The sequence below is a fragment of the Sciurus carolinensis genome, chromosome 2 (genome assembly GCF_902686445.1).
Source record: "Sciurus carolinensis chromosome 2, mSciCar1.2, whole genome shotgun sequence".
In the NCBI taxonomy this organism is placed as follows: Eukaryota; Metazoa; Chordata; class Mammalia; order Rodentia; family Sciuridae; genus Sciurus; species Sciurus carolinensis.
In genome coordinates this window covers 187,147,048-187,160,767 of record NC_062214.1, presented here as the reverse complement: position 1 = coordinate 187,160,767, position 13,720 = coordinate 187,147,048, and positions in this window count along the sequence as shown.

The window sequence follows — 13,720 nt, the reverse complement described above, 5'->3', positions numbered from 1 at the left end:
AAGTATTCAGCACTCCCCTCCCCCAACCACATTTCTTAGCCCTGGGCAGTGGATGGGGTCATGCGACAAGTTCTGGCCTATAGATTTTAAGTAAATGTTACAGCAGTCACTTCCTCTCTCTCTCTCTCTCTCTCTCTCTCTCTCTCTCTGTCTCTCTCTCTGTCTCTCTCTCCCTATCTCTCATCCTGGGGATTGAACTCAGGGGCATTCAGCCACTGAGCCACATCCCCAGCCCTATTTTGTATTTTATTTAGAGACAGGGTCTCACTGAGTTGCTTAGCACCTCGCTTTTGCTGAGGCTGGCTTTGAACTCATGATCCACGTGCACCACCACACCTGGCTAACTTCCTCTTTCTTCTTCACCCTCCACAAAAGCAGCAAAAGGACTTGTCTCCAGGTGGCGGAGTCATAATTGAGAAACAGCCTGAGCCACACCTGATTCCTTGAAGGCCTCTCAGACCCAAAGTAGACGTAGCAAGAGGGAGAAATCAGCCTTTCAGTGAATTGCTGAGTTGTTCCTGCAGCACAGCTGAGCCCATCCTGATCAGGCAGCCTGCGTGCTGTGAGGCTTGGAAGTCAATTTTCTCAACTAGCTCTGCTGGTGATTCTGGTGTAGGCCCACTGACCACACTTGGTGACCAATGACTGGACTGACCTTAAGTGATAGTCCATATGTCATGAGCACCTTAGAAACTTACTTAATGCCCAGATGTTAGATTTGCCATAAAAGAGGTTTGGCTGGCAAATGGTGCATCCTTCACACAGACCCATAAATGGTACGTGTCATTGAGGGAAATGTGAGTCATCAGTACAGTTAATGGGTTGATCAGTTTGTTGAGCAATTATGATGCACAAGGATGATACTGCGTGTTTCACATACTTTATTTGTATTCTCCACCTTTGCAGGGTAAATAGGATTGTCACAAGTTGGAAGGGGAAGAGTGTGATCGGACCCAGTTTGGTCTAATTCCAAACTTGTACTTTAACTTAGAGACTCTCAATTTGCAAGCTTTACTCCTGTTAAATAAAAATTATGTGGGCATTGTTTTGGACCAATCTCTTGCCCTGGGCCCTAACAGTTCAAACTAAAAGTCAAATGGAGACACTCATGCTAAAGTTCTGCATTACCAAACCTGAACTGTTATCTGACCTTCTGAAATCAGAGAGAGAAGGGCCAAACATCCCAAGCAGACTAGTTTCAATCTGCATGACCATGAAGTTTAATCTTCTGCTTTAATTCTTACAAAAAAAAAAAAAAAAAAAAAAAGAATTGCCAGGTGCAGTGGTACACATATGTAATCCCAGCAACTTGGGAGGTTGAGGTAGGAGGATCACAAGTTCAAGGCCAGGCTCAGCAACTTAGCGAGACCCTCAGTGAGACCCTTAGTGAGAACCTGTCTCAAAAAATAAAAAGGGTTGGGGATGTAGCTCAGTGGTAAAGTGTCCATGGTTTCAATGCCCAGTACTGGGGGAGAAAAAGGAAGGAAGGAAGGAAGGAAGGAAGGAAGGAAGGAAGGAAGGAAGGAAGGAAGGAAGGAAGGAAGGAAGGAAGGAAGGAAGGAAGGGAGGGAGGGAGGGAGGGAAAAAGGAAGGGAGGGAGGGAGAGAAAAAGGAGGGAGGAAGGGAAAAAGGAGGGAGGAAGGGAGGAAGGAAGGAAGGAAGGAAGGGAAGTAATCTGATATTAACTTTTTTTGTTGTTGTTATTCTATCTCCCTGTTTCACTTTTAAAAGAAAGTAACTTTAAAAAGGCCAATCCACTTTTAGTTTTTTGTTTGTTTTCTTTAGTCTTTTTTCTCTCTATAAAATCAATCTCCTCTGCTTAGCCCACTGGACTATTAACTCTATTTTAGAGAATGAAATGTTGCCTGATCCTAGAATAAAGTCAGTTGAAATCTTTACACTAACTTTGTCGTAATTTTGTCCTTTGATGCTGCCCTGAGGTTTTAAGGCTTAGGGCCCACAGTTGAGGGTGACTTCGGTATTGCCACCCCACCTAAAGGACTTACAAAGGTTGTATAATACCAAAGGTTATTGTGTGTCAGCTCTGTATTACCACAACAAATTCTGGAGATGATCAACTTATAAAGAGAAAAGGTTTATTTTGGCTCACAGTTTTAGAGGTTTTAGTCGACCATCCGTCTGTCCCATTGCTTTGGGTCATGGTGGGGGCACATGGTGGAGGAAATCCACTTGTTCAGCTCAAGTACAAGAATCAAAAAGATAGCCAGGAGGGGGCCAGGACCCACAGTCCCTTTTGAGGCTACCCCACAATGACCTAAATGTCCCCCACTAGGCCCCACCTCTTAGATCTTCCACCACCTACCAAAAGTGCCACATCAGGGATGAAACCTTTTTTTTTTTTTTTTTTTTTTTTTAACTGGAGAGTAAACTGCAGGGCACTTAATCACTAAGCCACATTCTCAGATCCTCAGCCCCTCCCCTTTTTAAAAATTTTCTTTTTCTTTTTCTTTTTTTTTTTTTTTTTTTTGAGACAGAGTCTCACTAAGTTGCTTAGGACCTTGCTTAATTGCAGAGGCTGGCTTTGATCCTCCGGCCTCAGCCTTCTGAGCCCTGAGATTACAAGTGTGCACCACCACACCCTGCCAGGACCAAACCTTCAACACATGAATCTTTTGGGGAACACTTTAGATCCAAACAATAGCAGTTGTATAATTTAAATAATAAAAATAAATAAAAAATACATACATCCATAAAAGCCTACTTTCAGAATTTCAGCTAAGCATTTTTCAGGCTTTGGGGACAACTATGTAGCATATTTCAATTTTCCTAGCAATAAATGAAGATTTTTGATTTCTAAGGACTGCAAAAGAAATTGGCTGTGGTATGAGGATCCCTCCAGTGGAGACTGCAGACTCCAGTGAGTTTTGCATGTCAGCAAACCAAATGGAAAGTGCAAATTACTTGCAATGAAATTTCTTTACAAGATCTATGCATTAACTACGTCGAGGAGCCTAAAAAATACTCTGCAGATTAGCAGTCTATATGATTCATTCCTTGCTGATTTTCAACTCCATGTCCTCGTCTATTTAACAGTAGCACTTTCTCTTCCCGAGGAGCTGGGCTTAAATTCTCCAAGTCTTCTCCCAGTCATGAGATTTTTGCATTTGCTGACTCTTCAGGACAGGTGGCTGGATGGGCCACACGGACGAAGGAACAATTATGCCCCACACAAGACCACCATTCAGCTAAGTAGTCAATGACTTGTGCCAGGAGGTGCTGGGAACAGTTAACCATGTGACATTTGTCAAATGTCAAATTAGCAGAGATGGTCAAATGTTGACAAGCATTCAAAAGGATTTTTTCTTCTCAAATGAAGAACCTGGTTGCAAAGTCAGGCTCTCCAGTCTACTGTGGTTGGTAATCTGGTTAGAAACCAGGTCTAAAAACCCTGCGGACTTAATTTTTCCTCCAGAAATGAATGACTTGAAGGGAGAAGGTACCCTGGACACCACCACTCTGAAAGTGATTTTACCCTGCTATTGCTGAAAGGGTTGGTTGGAGGATACCATTTAATGCCAACTCCCAGATCAGTTGAGAATGTTAGAAAAATCACGTGCAAAACCATGGAACACCTCTGACCATGACTTGCACAGGTCCCATTTTCAAACAAAGGAGCAGGGAAGAAAACTATCTCTGCAGGTCCAAAATGCTCCCTTCTGGGAATCTACACCTCGCCTGTGGTGAGGAGCTGCAGAGGAAGGAATTGACCTGGGTGGAAAGTTCATTGAACACACTACAATGACCATTTGAAAATTCCTTGTTCCAAAAACCCTTTAGAAACCAGTCGTCCTATGAGCTTGACTTCTGGAACAGTTACCGGCCTGCAGTAAAAAGTAATTACAACTGTCAGCCTGTAAATGATTGCTCTAGTGTCTAAATAAATGGGGAATCTTCTCTGGAAGGACTTACTGCTCCTAAATGAGTCAGCTCATCTCATTCTCTCTGCCTTGGTTGCTGATGAATTATACCATCTGTCTAAACCAGTGAGGGAGAATGAAACGGGGAGGGAGGGTTTTTTGTTTTGTTTTGTTTTTTGTTTTTTGTTTTTTGGTACTAGGGATTGAACCCAGGGACGCTTAACCACCGAGCCACATCCCCAGCACTTTTTATATTTTACTTAGAGACAGAGTCTTGCTGAGTTGCTTAGGACCTCGCTAAGTTGCTGAGGCTGGCTTTGACCTTGTGATCCTCCTGCCTCAGCCTCTGGAGCTGCTGGGATTATAGGTGTGTTCCACCAAGCCCAGCTGGGAAGGGAGTTTTGATTGGTGGCAGCAAGGCAGCACTGCCCAGAGCTTACGGGCTGGACGGCACAGAGACCTTCTCTGCTGAGCAACCTTCAAGTTTTTCCCCTGTTGGGCACCCTGGGCTTCACATCCGGGGTCTTGACCACTGGCTTCATCATAAAGCCTGTGATGCTCTGACCCTGTCCTCTGTTCTTTGCCAGTGCTCACTAATCTTACCCAGGAGTCAGTAGACAGGGATACCTGAGCACACCTAGTTAACAGTGTAGGCCGCCAAAATGGACCATTTCCAAAGGAAATAGATGGGAAGGTTTTATCGAGGGTGAAGAATCAATTTGTAATTGAAGAAACTCCAGTACATTGGAGTAGTGTCTTTCCAATAATAGTAAAAAAAAAAAAAACCCAAAAAACAAAAAAAACCAAAAAAACCCCACACAACTGTGCAGGACTCCTAAACAACCCAACTTGCACCTCCTCAAAGCACTTTGTTAGGGATCCTCAGGGGCACCAGAGCCAGAAAGGACTGGGATGTGCAGTCAGCGCAGGTCTCAGGTTTTCCAGGCCTCCGTTTCATCTCTGGTAAAAGGGGAGGAGCGTTGATGGTTGAGGGCTCTCCTGTTTTGAAAGCCTCCCCTGGGTTTGGGGCACAGATGGGTGCCAGGGGAATGCCGCAGGTAGTCAGCGTTGGGGTGAGACTTTCGGGGAGACCTCCAATGATTTTTTTCTGGAGTTTCAGAACTTCACTGAAAGTTTTTTTAGTTTTTTTTTTTTTTAAAAAAAAAAAAACTCCCTGTACATGGAGGATCAAAGGGTATGGTTAAACCCTAGGGGAAACTTAGACACCTAGGCTGCTGCAGGTTGGCAGGGGTAGGCTGTCACTAGGCACCGACTCCACGGTTGCCGTGTACCTGCGCGAGTGACGGCACTCGATGGTTATCCCTTGTTCCCTGTGAATGAGGATGAAGCATCAGGAACCTTCTCTTGGTGAGCACTGCAGATGTCCTATCTGCTGAGCCACCAGCTTCTCACTCTGTCTTCCATTTCAGGAACACTGCATTATGCAGACCATAGTCACCTGCAGAAATAATAGATCATGGGATGGTTCGGTAGCTGTGCACTAGCCTGTGTTTTGGTTTCTCTTCAGCCCAAGTTTAATATTAATATCGATTCGTCATATTGAATACCCAACTTAACAATGAACACATTCACTCCTTAGAGAGCAACACTATTGGTTTAAAATGTGTTATGAGGAAGACACAAATTCTTTCCTAAATAATTATGCCTGGAGTTAGTTGCATAAATAACAGTAGTTGAGCAGGTGTCTGAAATGATTATTTATTAGTTATTAACTAAAGGGTATTTTCTTTCTCTCCACTTTAGATTTACTTTGTAATCACATCTTTGATGTGTATTTAGAGTGCACCTATGAAGCCAGCCACGCCTGTAATCCCAGTGGCTCGGGAGACTGAGACAGGAGGATCTTGAGTTCAAAGCCAGTCTCAGCAAAAGCAGGATGCTAAGCAACTCAGTGAGACCCTATCTCTAAATAAAATACAAAATAGGGCTGGGGATGTGGCTCAGTGGTCAAGTGCCCCTGAATTCAATCCCTGGTACTAAAAAGATAAAATAAATAACGTGTACCTATTAAAGATGACTTTTAGTGCAGTGCTTGAAGTTACTTAGTGCTTTTATAAATAACATTTTTGTTCTTTTTATAATATATTGTTTATTTTTAATTGGTGTAATAATTATACTTATTTATGGGGTACAGTGTGACATTTAAATACAGGTATACAGTGTACAATGATCAGATCAGGGCAGTTAACATATTCATCACCTCAAACATTTTTCATTTCATTTCTTTGTGTTGGGGACATTTGCAATCCTCCCTACTAGCTATTCGGAAAAATACATCTAATTGTTGTCACCCATAGTTTATGAATAAAAATTTCGACATAAGGACTAGGGCAACGATTCATCTATTTTGTATAAAGCACTTTGTTTGACATATTCATCAGGCGAATTTTCATGCTTTGAAACTCTCACCTTCCTCTCAGATATGTTTTCTTTTTGAGATAAGGTCTCACTAAGTTGCCCAGGCTGGCTTTGAACTACAACCCTCTGTAAGTCCAAGTAGCTAGGATTGCAGGCATGCCACTGTTCCTGGTTCTAGATATTTTTTAAAAATATTTTTGAGTTGTCAATGGATCTTTTTATTTTATTTATTTATATATGCAGTGCTGAGAATCGAACCCAGGGCCTCACACATACCAGGCAAACAAGCGCTCTACCACTGAGCCACAACTCCAGGTCCCTCTAGATATGTATTATTTGCAATATAACATTCCTCTTTCATTCTCTAAGCATCAAGAGCTACTCTGTGCTGAGCCCCGCTGGGACCCCTGAGAGCAGTAGAATGGAGTCAGCCCTTGACGGCTTCCTGCTGTTCTTTGTCTTGGACAGCTCACTCTTCAAGGTACTCAACTCTATGCAGTTCCCGCGGGGACGTTTTTTGACCCACATTCCCACTCCCTTATTCTATTGTCTGAAACCAAACTCTCCATCTCTGGGTTGGTCTCGGTTTGGGAGGCATCTTTGGCTGGGCCTTGAAGTGTCTGGTGAGGGTTGGGTGTGGTGAGGAGGCCAGGAAGGGGTTCCAAGGAGGATGGTAGGAGCAGGAATTAAAGCCATCTGGTGGTACTGGGTGGAGACTGGGCAGACGGAAGGAGTGGGAGAGCAGCTGGAGCAGTCAGACCCCGAATGGAGCGAGGGGAACCGGGGCGATGTCACCGTACAGAACGGACTGGGAGGAGGAGACTGGAGGCAGGGACCAGTCGGGAGGCTGATGGACTATTACAAGAACAGTACAATGATAGTATTGATCAAAGTGACAGATTTTGCTTCCTTTGAAGAAGAGGATCATGTAAGCTTTGAGAACAGAACGAAAACTCTAGGTGTTCTTAGAAAACACGCACACGCCTATCAAGTATTATGTGTAATTTGGGAGACTTGGGGATCCCAAAGGATGATGAAATAAATGGATCTGGAATCCCCAAGGGAAAGAGGAATAGTTGTACTGTGTAACTGGTGGAAATCAGTAGGAAGACTTGGACGAGGCAGTACATTGAGAGGGAAGGTAATGGACTTAGTTTCCCATAACAGGATGTAGGGATGGAGCTGAGCCTTGGGGAGCAGGGCCGGAGTGGGAGATGGAGGGCATTTGATTAGATTGTAAGAGTGTTTATTTTGAGAATGAATGAGTTATGTGAATTAACAAAAAGCAGAAAAAAAAAAAAAAACACAAGTATATCTCAATATGAAAACAGGGACCATGTTTATGTGGGTAAATCCTAGAAGAGGTTGGGATTGCTGGGATAAAAACCACACACTAACAAGCAGTTATTGTAAATTCCTAAGTCAATGATTTCAACAATATTTGTTATAAAACTTAAACATTAAACTTATGTTGTTGAAATCAAGATCAGGATAGAAGCTGAGCATTTAGAATTATAGCTACACCATAGTGATTACTGTTACAATAAGTTAACACACACAGGTACATGGAGGTCTCTAAACTCTTCACACTCACTCACCCAGTGTCTGAATGCTACAATGGAAGTTCAAGTAAAAATAACGAGTCTCCTTGCTGGCTTAGATTCTTTGCTTTAATCACCCCAGGATGGCAGCTGGAGTACCAGCATCTTTCACCCCATAGCTTGCATTCCAGTGGAACCTCTTTGGAGTCTGTTCTCCTAGGAGAGGCAGGGGAGGATTTGGGGAATTTGACAATCTTAACTGGGGACAAAGAGATACACCTATTCCAGGGACTAAGGTGAGATGCACTCCTACATCTTCCTTCTGTTATCCTCCCAGGCTGTTGCCACATTCCCAAAAGTTCTGGTGGCCCCCGGACAGGCCAAGCAGAGATGCAGAGCCCTGAGTGGGTCCAGGCAGGGACTGCCCATACCATATCCACCCCAGATCTAGGCAACAGTCAGGGCTACCTCAGAATCTAAACCCTCCATTTAATATACCTGCACTTGATTCCCCTATCCAGGTTCCTTGGGAAACCTGAAAGCAGATACTTCAAAATGAACTATCTGGGTATTTTGGGGCAGAGTGATTTATTTATAAAATAGTAATTTTTGGTGGCAGGTTTGAAGGCCTAAAATAGTCTTTATTTCCCAGGGGCCACATAACCTTTGGGACCTCTTATGATGATTATGGCATCATACGACTGTAAAACCATCTCTACCCAGAACATGAAATGACTTTAATCTTGTTGCTTCCATATTTTTTGTAATAGTAATCTCTAATCAGAATATATCAAATGAGCCAGGCCCAGTGGTGCACACCTGTAATCCCAATAACTTGGGAGGCTGAGACAGGAGGATCACAAATTCAAGGCCAAACTCATCAACTTACTGAGACCCTGTCTCAAAATAAAAAAATAAAAGGGCTGGGGATGTAGCTCAGTGATAAAGTGTCCCTGGGTTCAATGCCAAGTACCAAAAATAAATAAAACATCAAATGATGAGAGTGGCCACTCAAGCCAAGATTCCATCCTTTGGATGAACCACAACTTTGCACATCCTTCACCAATGTTTGCAATGAAGATCTGGAGAGGCACAACATACCTCATTATTGAGCAAGGATCAGACACTAAATCCACTAGATCTTTAGGAGCATTATGTACAACAAGAGTTGAAGCAAAAGATTTTTTCCTTGGCCCCTTTAAATTAATTACCCAGAATTGTCTTGATCTCTCTCTTTTTTTTATTGTAAGCAAATGGGATACATGTTGTTTCTCTATTTGTACATGGAGTCAAGGCATACCATTTGTGTAATCATAAATTTACATAGGGTAATGTTGTTTGATTCATTCTGTTTTTTTCCCTTCCCCCCCACCCCTCCCACCCCTCTTTTCCCTCTATACAGTCCTTCCTTCCTCCATTTTTACCACCCTCCTTATCCCTAACCCTAAACCTAACCCTAACCCTAACGCTAACACCTCCCACCCCCCATTATATGTTCTCATCTGCCTCTCATCGAGATCATTCGTCCATTAGTTTTTTGAGATTGGCTTATCTCACTTAGCATGATATTCTCCAGTTTCATCCATTTGCCTGCAAATGCCATAATTTTATCATTCTTCTTGGAGGAGTAATATTCCATTGTATATATATGCCACAGTTTTTTTATCCATTCATCAACTGAAGGGCATCTAGGTTGGTTCCACAATCTGGCTATGGTGAATTGAGCAGCAATGAACATTGATGTGGCTGTATCTCTGTAGTATGCTGATTTTAAGTCCTTTGGGTGTCTTGATCTCTTAAGCTGGAGAAACCAGGGATGGCTTGTGGGGACCTTTCCTGAGTGAGGAGCTCCTAGAGGATCTAACAATCCTTGTCAGAGGAGTGGGTTTAAATCAAGGAAGAAGACAAGGAAGAAGTCCCAAGTATCAGGTCCAAAGACTCAGGAAAGGCTGTAAGTGGATTGGTGGGCAAGGACTGAGGGAAGGGCCAGACAGGTGCATAAGTGATGGACTCTGGAGAATTGGGCCAACCCTGTGACATGGTGGGTCATGGCCGTTGGGGGAAGGGGAAATGGAGGACCTATTCTAACTCTGGACAAAGGGAGGGGTAGATTGTCTAGCCAAGATAAGCCAGAACAGACTAACCAGGAAAATTGTAAGAAAATTGAGTTCACATGATATTTTTGATTTAGGAATATTACTAAAATTATTCAAATCTTCTTGTGTAATGGGTATTTTGCACAACTTTGCCAAAGGTTAATAAATGCTTATTAATTACACATCGACCATTTCCTCTTCAGTACAGGTTTCCTTCTTGTATTTTGGTTGGACTGATCTCAAATTGCCTGAGCAGCTTGGGGCTCCCTGGTCCCTGGGAATCAGTAGGACGCTGTCAGGTCATCAAGCCTGTTTTTCGGCAAGAATAGAGAGTCTTTCCTCCCTTTCCACATCTTTTGCTTTTATGTCAAGCAAAAAGCTTCCCTTTCCATTAGCACAGTTACAGTAAACCAAACCACAAGGCAGAGGCTCAGTAGGTTGAGCTGGCTGGAAGAAATCTCTGCCAGGGTTGGGGATGGCTGCTTGGAACTCTAGTGGCTTGTATTGACAAAGGTTGCTGGTGCTGACTTTGGACTCCTGCTGAGCCTGTTTGTGCTTCTGTCCCCCCAGCCAACAGTTCTTCACCCTAGAACATCTGTGATTAGAGAACAGCAGGGTGAGATCTCTTTTAACTTTTCCCTGCTCAACCTCACCTCCCCCAGAGTTTCCCATCGGGGACCGTGTCCTACATGGGGTGCTCCTCCTGTGATAACACAGGGTTTTCAGACTAAACACTCTCCCAAGGGGGAATGTCATCCCTGCGTTATGTGCTCTCAATCCTCAAAGCCCAGGGCTGGGCTAGAGCTGTCAGTGCTCAATAAAACAGTCAAAGAAATAAAATGCATGGACACTTTTTGGTCTTGGCATGGAGCATAACTATCACTTCTGGAAGTTCTAAAAATTTGCAGGGTGATAATGACACAATGTCAAATGTGAGTACTTTCAAAATTGCAACAATACATTGAGTCCTAGAGATTTCTGCTTTTTAGCTCCATGGATGATCCTGGTTTGCCGTGACTTAAGCAGTTACTCAAGGGTTTATGGTTTCCCCATGCATCCTGACTGTGGAAGGATCACTTCTGGAATGTTCATCTCAAGCCCACCAACACGGAGCCCAGCATCACTGGCTGGCATGTTAGAAATACTGATTTAGTCTTGCATCTTTAATTTATGAACCCATTAAAAAAAATCTGCCCAGCATAGTTCTTCTGATTGCTCAGGATCTCATGCCACCATGTATGAAGTTTTACAGTGATTGAAAAAGTAACAAATAACACCCAAGGCAGTAAATAAATCACCTAGTTCATTAACTCAAAGTGCTGAATGTCAATCTGTAGAACACTATAGCATGGTGTAAAATAACATTACCCAACAGTGTAAGAAGGGAAAAGTGGGAATTAATTTTATTTTAATTTTTAATAGACTTTTGACTGCTCATAAAAGATATTAAACATTAATATAATTTCATCTGTACTCTGGCATTTCTCAAACCACGAATTTGTGAGCAAAATAAGTGCCACGTATTTTTAAAGCATTAAAGATTCAATAGTGATAATTAACTTGAAGGTCAAGGAGGAAGCCATTAAAAGCGCATTCCGCAGAATCGCCCACAAATCATGCAACCATAAGCTGAAAGGGATGTGAGAAGTTACAGCCAAAGGCTCAGTACTCTCGCGAGAGGTTGCAAGACTTTTTGCTTTCAGCTGATTTTGATGAGACAGTTAGCTGCTCCTTTGAGAATAGTGAAAAATCAGGGGATGAATGAATATCCATCCCTGTTGTCACCTTTCAGTCGAACAAGGAAAGATCGGGCTCCTGTGCTCACGCCATTCAATCTGCATGTGTGGAAATTCTGCCTATGACGTCAGCCTCACCAATGAGGCAGAGCTGTACTAGGAATGTTGCTTTGTCTGGATGATTGTCACCACCACATGACAATTTCATGGCTGAGGTCTTTGAATTTGAGGACCCTGACTTGAATGTTGATTTTTAAATTTTTTCCAAGCATTGGGGATTGAACCCAGGGGCACTCTACTACCGAGATGCAGCTCCAGCCCTTTTAATTTTGTATTTTGAGACAGGGTCTCACTAAAATGCTTAGGCAGGTGTCAGAAATTGAGGTTCAATTGCCTCAACCTCCCCAGATGCTGGGATTACAGGAGTGCACACCACACCCAACTGAATTTTGATTCTTGAAATACAAAAACTCACTCAAAATAAATAACAAATTGGGATGATTTTTCAGTAAGGCAAAGAGGTCATGCTGGGGGTTGAATTCATTGATAAACCTATCAGGGGCTATACCACCGTATGATGTAATGATTTATTTTTCCTAGTGTAAAGTGGATCTATCTGTAGAATTCCATTTGGTTGTGCTGACATTGTACATGTAATTCCTAGTGCTAAAGAAAGGAACTTATGGGCTGGGGAGATAGCTCAGTTGGTAGAGTGCTTGCCTTGCATGCACAAGACCTTGGGTTCAATCCCCAGCACTGCAAAAAAAAAAAAAAAAGAAAGGAACTTATTGTTTCTGAAATTTGGTTAGTACTTTTGTCTACTCTAACAGGGCATTTTGACTTAAATTATCTAGTTTCATCAACTACAATGATCAAATTAACTAACTAAATGATGGTCAAATATTCATTAAGCCCATCTAGAAATTCTACTGGGTAATTACTATTTTTTTAGGTACACTATTTCTCTGCAAATGAATTATTATTTCCACTGTAGATTGTCACTTACTTTGTGTCACTGACTTCTTTGATAGTGCATCTTGTAAAGCCACCTTGGCTCCTAGTTTGTAATTATTTATGCAAAAAATTAGCAATCAGAAATCAAGATTCAATAATTCTGAAAAAAAAAAACAAATTTGGGACTTCAATGTCCTTTTGAAAAAAAATTTTTTATTATAAAGGTGAAAAGATTCATTATGTATTATTCATAAAAGTATAAAGTTTAATATATATGTTACTTATGATTTAATACTCAGGTATTATTAGGGTATATGCACTTTCCAAAAAGTGTGGTCCTACTAAACCTGTTGTTTTAAAGCCTTTTAAGAAACATCATAAATCATGGCAACTTTCCAAATTAATAAATATAAATTGATTCCATCACTTTTAAGGCTGCATGATATTTTACAGTATGGACCTTTAGGTTATTTCTCATTTTTCATATTATAAACATGACTGATGCATATTTAAGATAAATTCTTTAAACGGAACTTGCAACTTCAAAAGTATTCCTCTTCCCCTCCACCTGCCTCTTTTTTGTTTGTTTTTTCTCCTGTGTCTTTTTTGTAACTACATTTTACCAAATCTTCATCCAGAAGATTTCTGCTCGGGACTGGAGGTGTAGCTCAGCGGTAGAAAGCTGACCTAGATATCATGCTAAGTGAAATAAGCCAATCTCAAAAAACCAAAGGCCAAATGATTTCTCTCATAAGTAGATGATGATCTGTAACAGGGAGTGGGGGAGGGGGTAAGGGAAGAATGGAGGAAGGATGGATTGTGTAGAGGGAAATGAGGGGTGGGGAGGGGGCAGGGGGAAGGAAAGATAATAGAATGAGACAAACATCATTATCCTATGTGTATCCTACATGTATGATTACACAAATGGTGTGACTCTACTTTGTGTGCAACCAGAGAAATGAAAGTTGTACCCCATTTGTGTACAACGAATCAAATAATAATAATAATAATAATAAATAAATAAAAATTAAAAAAAAAAAGAAAGAAAGTTGACCTAACATGCAGGAGGTCCTGGGATCCATCCCTAACACTGTGCTCACACACAGAGATTTCTGCCTCATTCTCCCCATTAATGT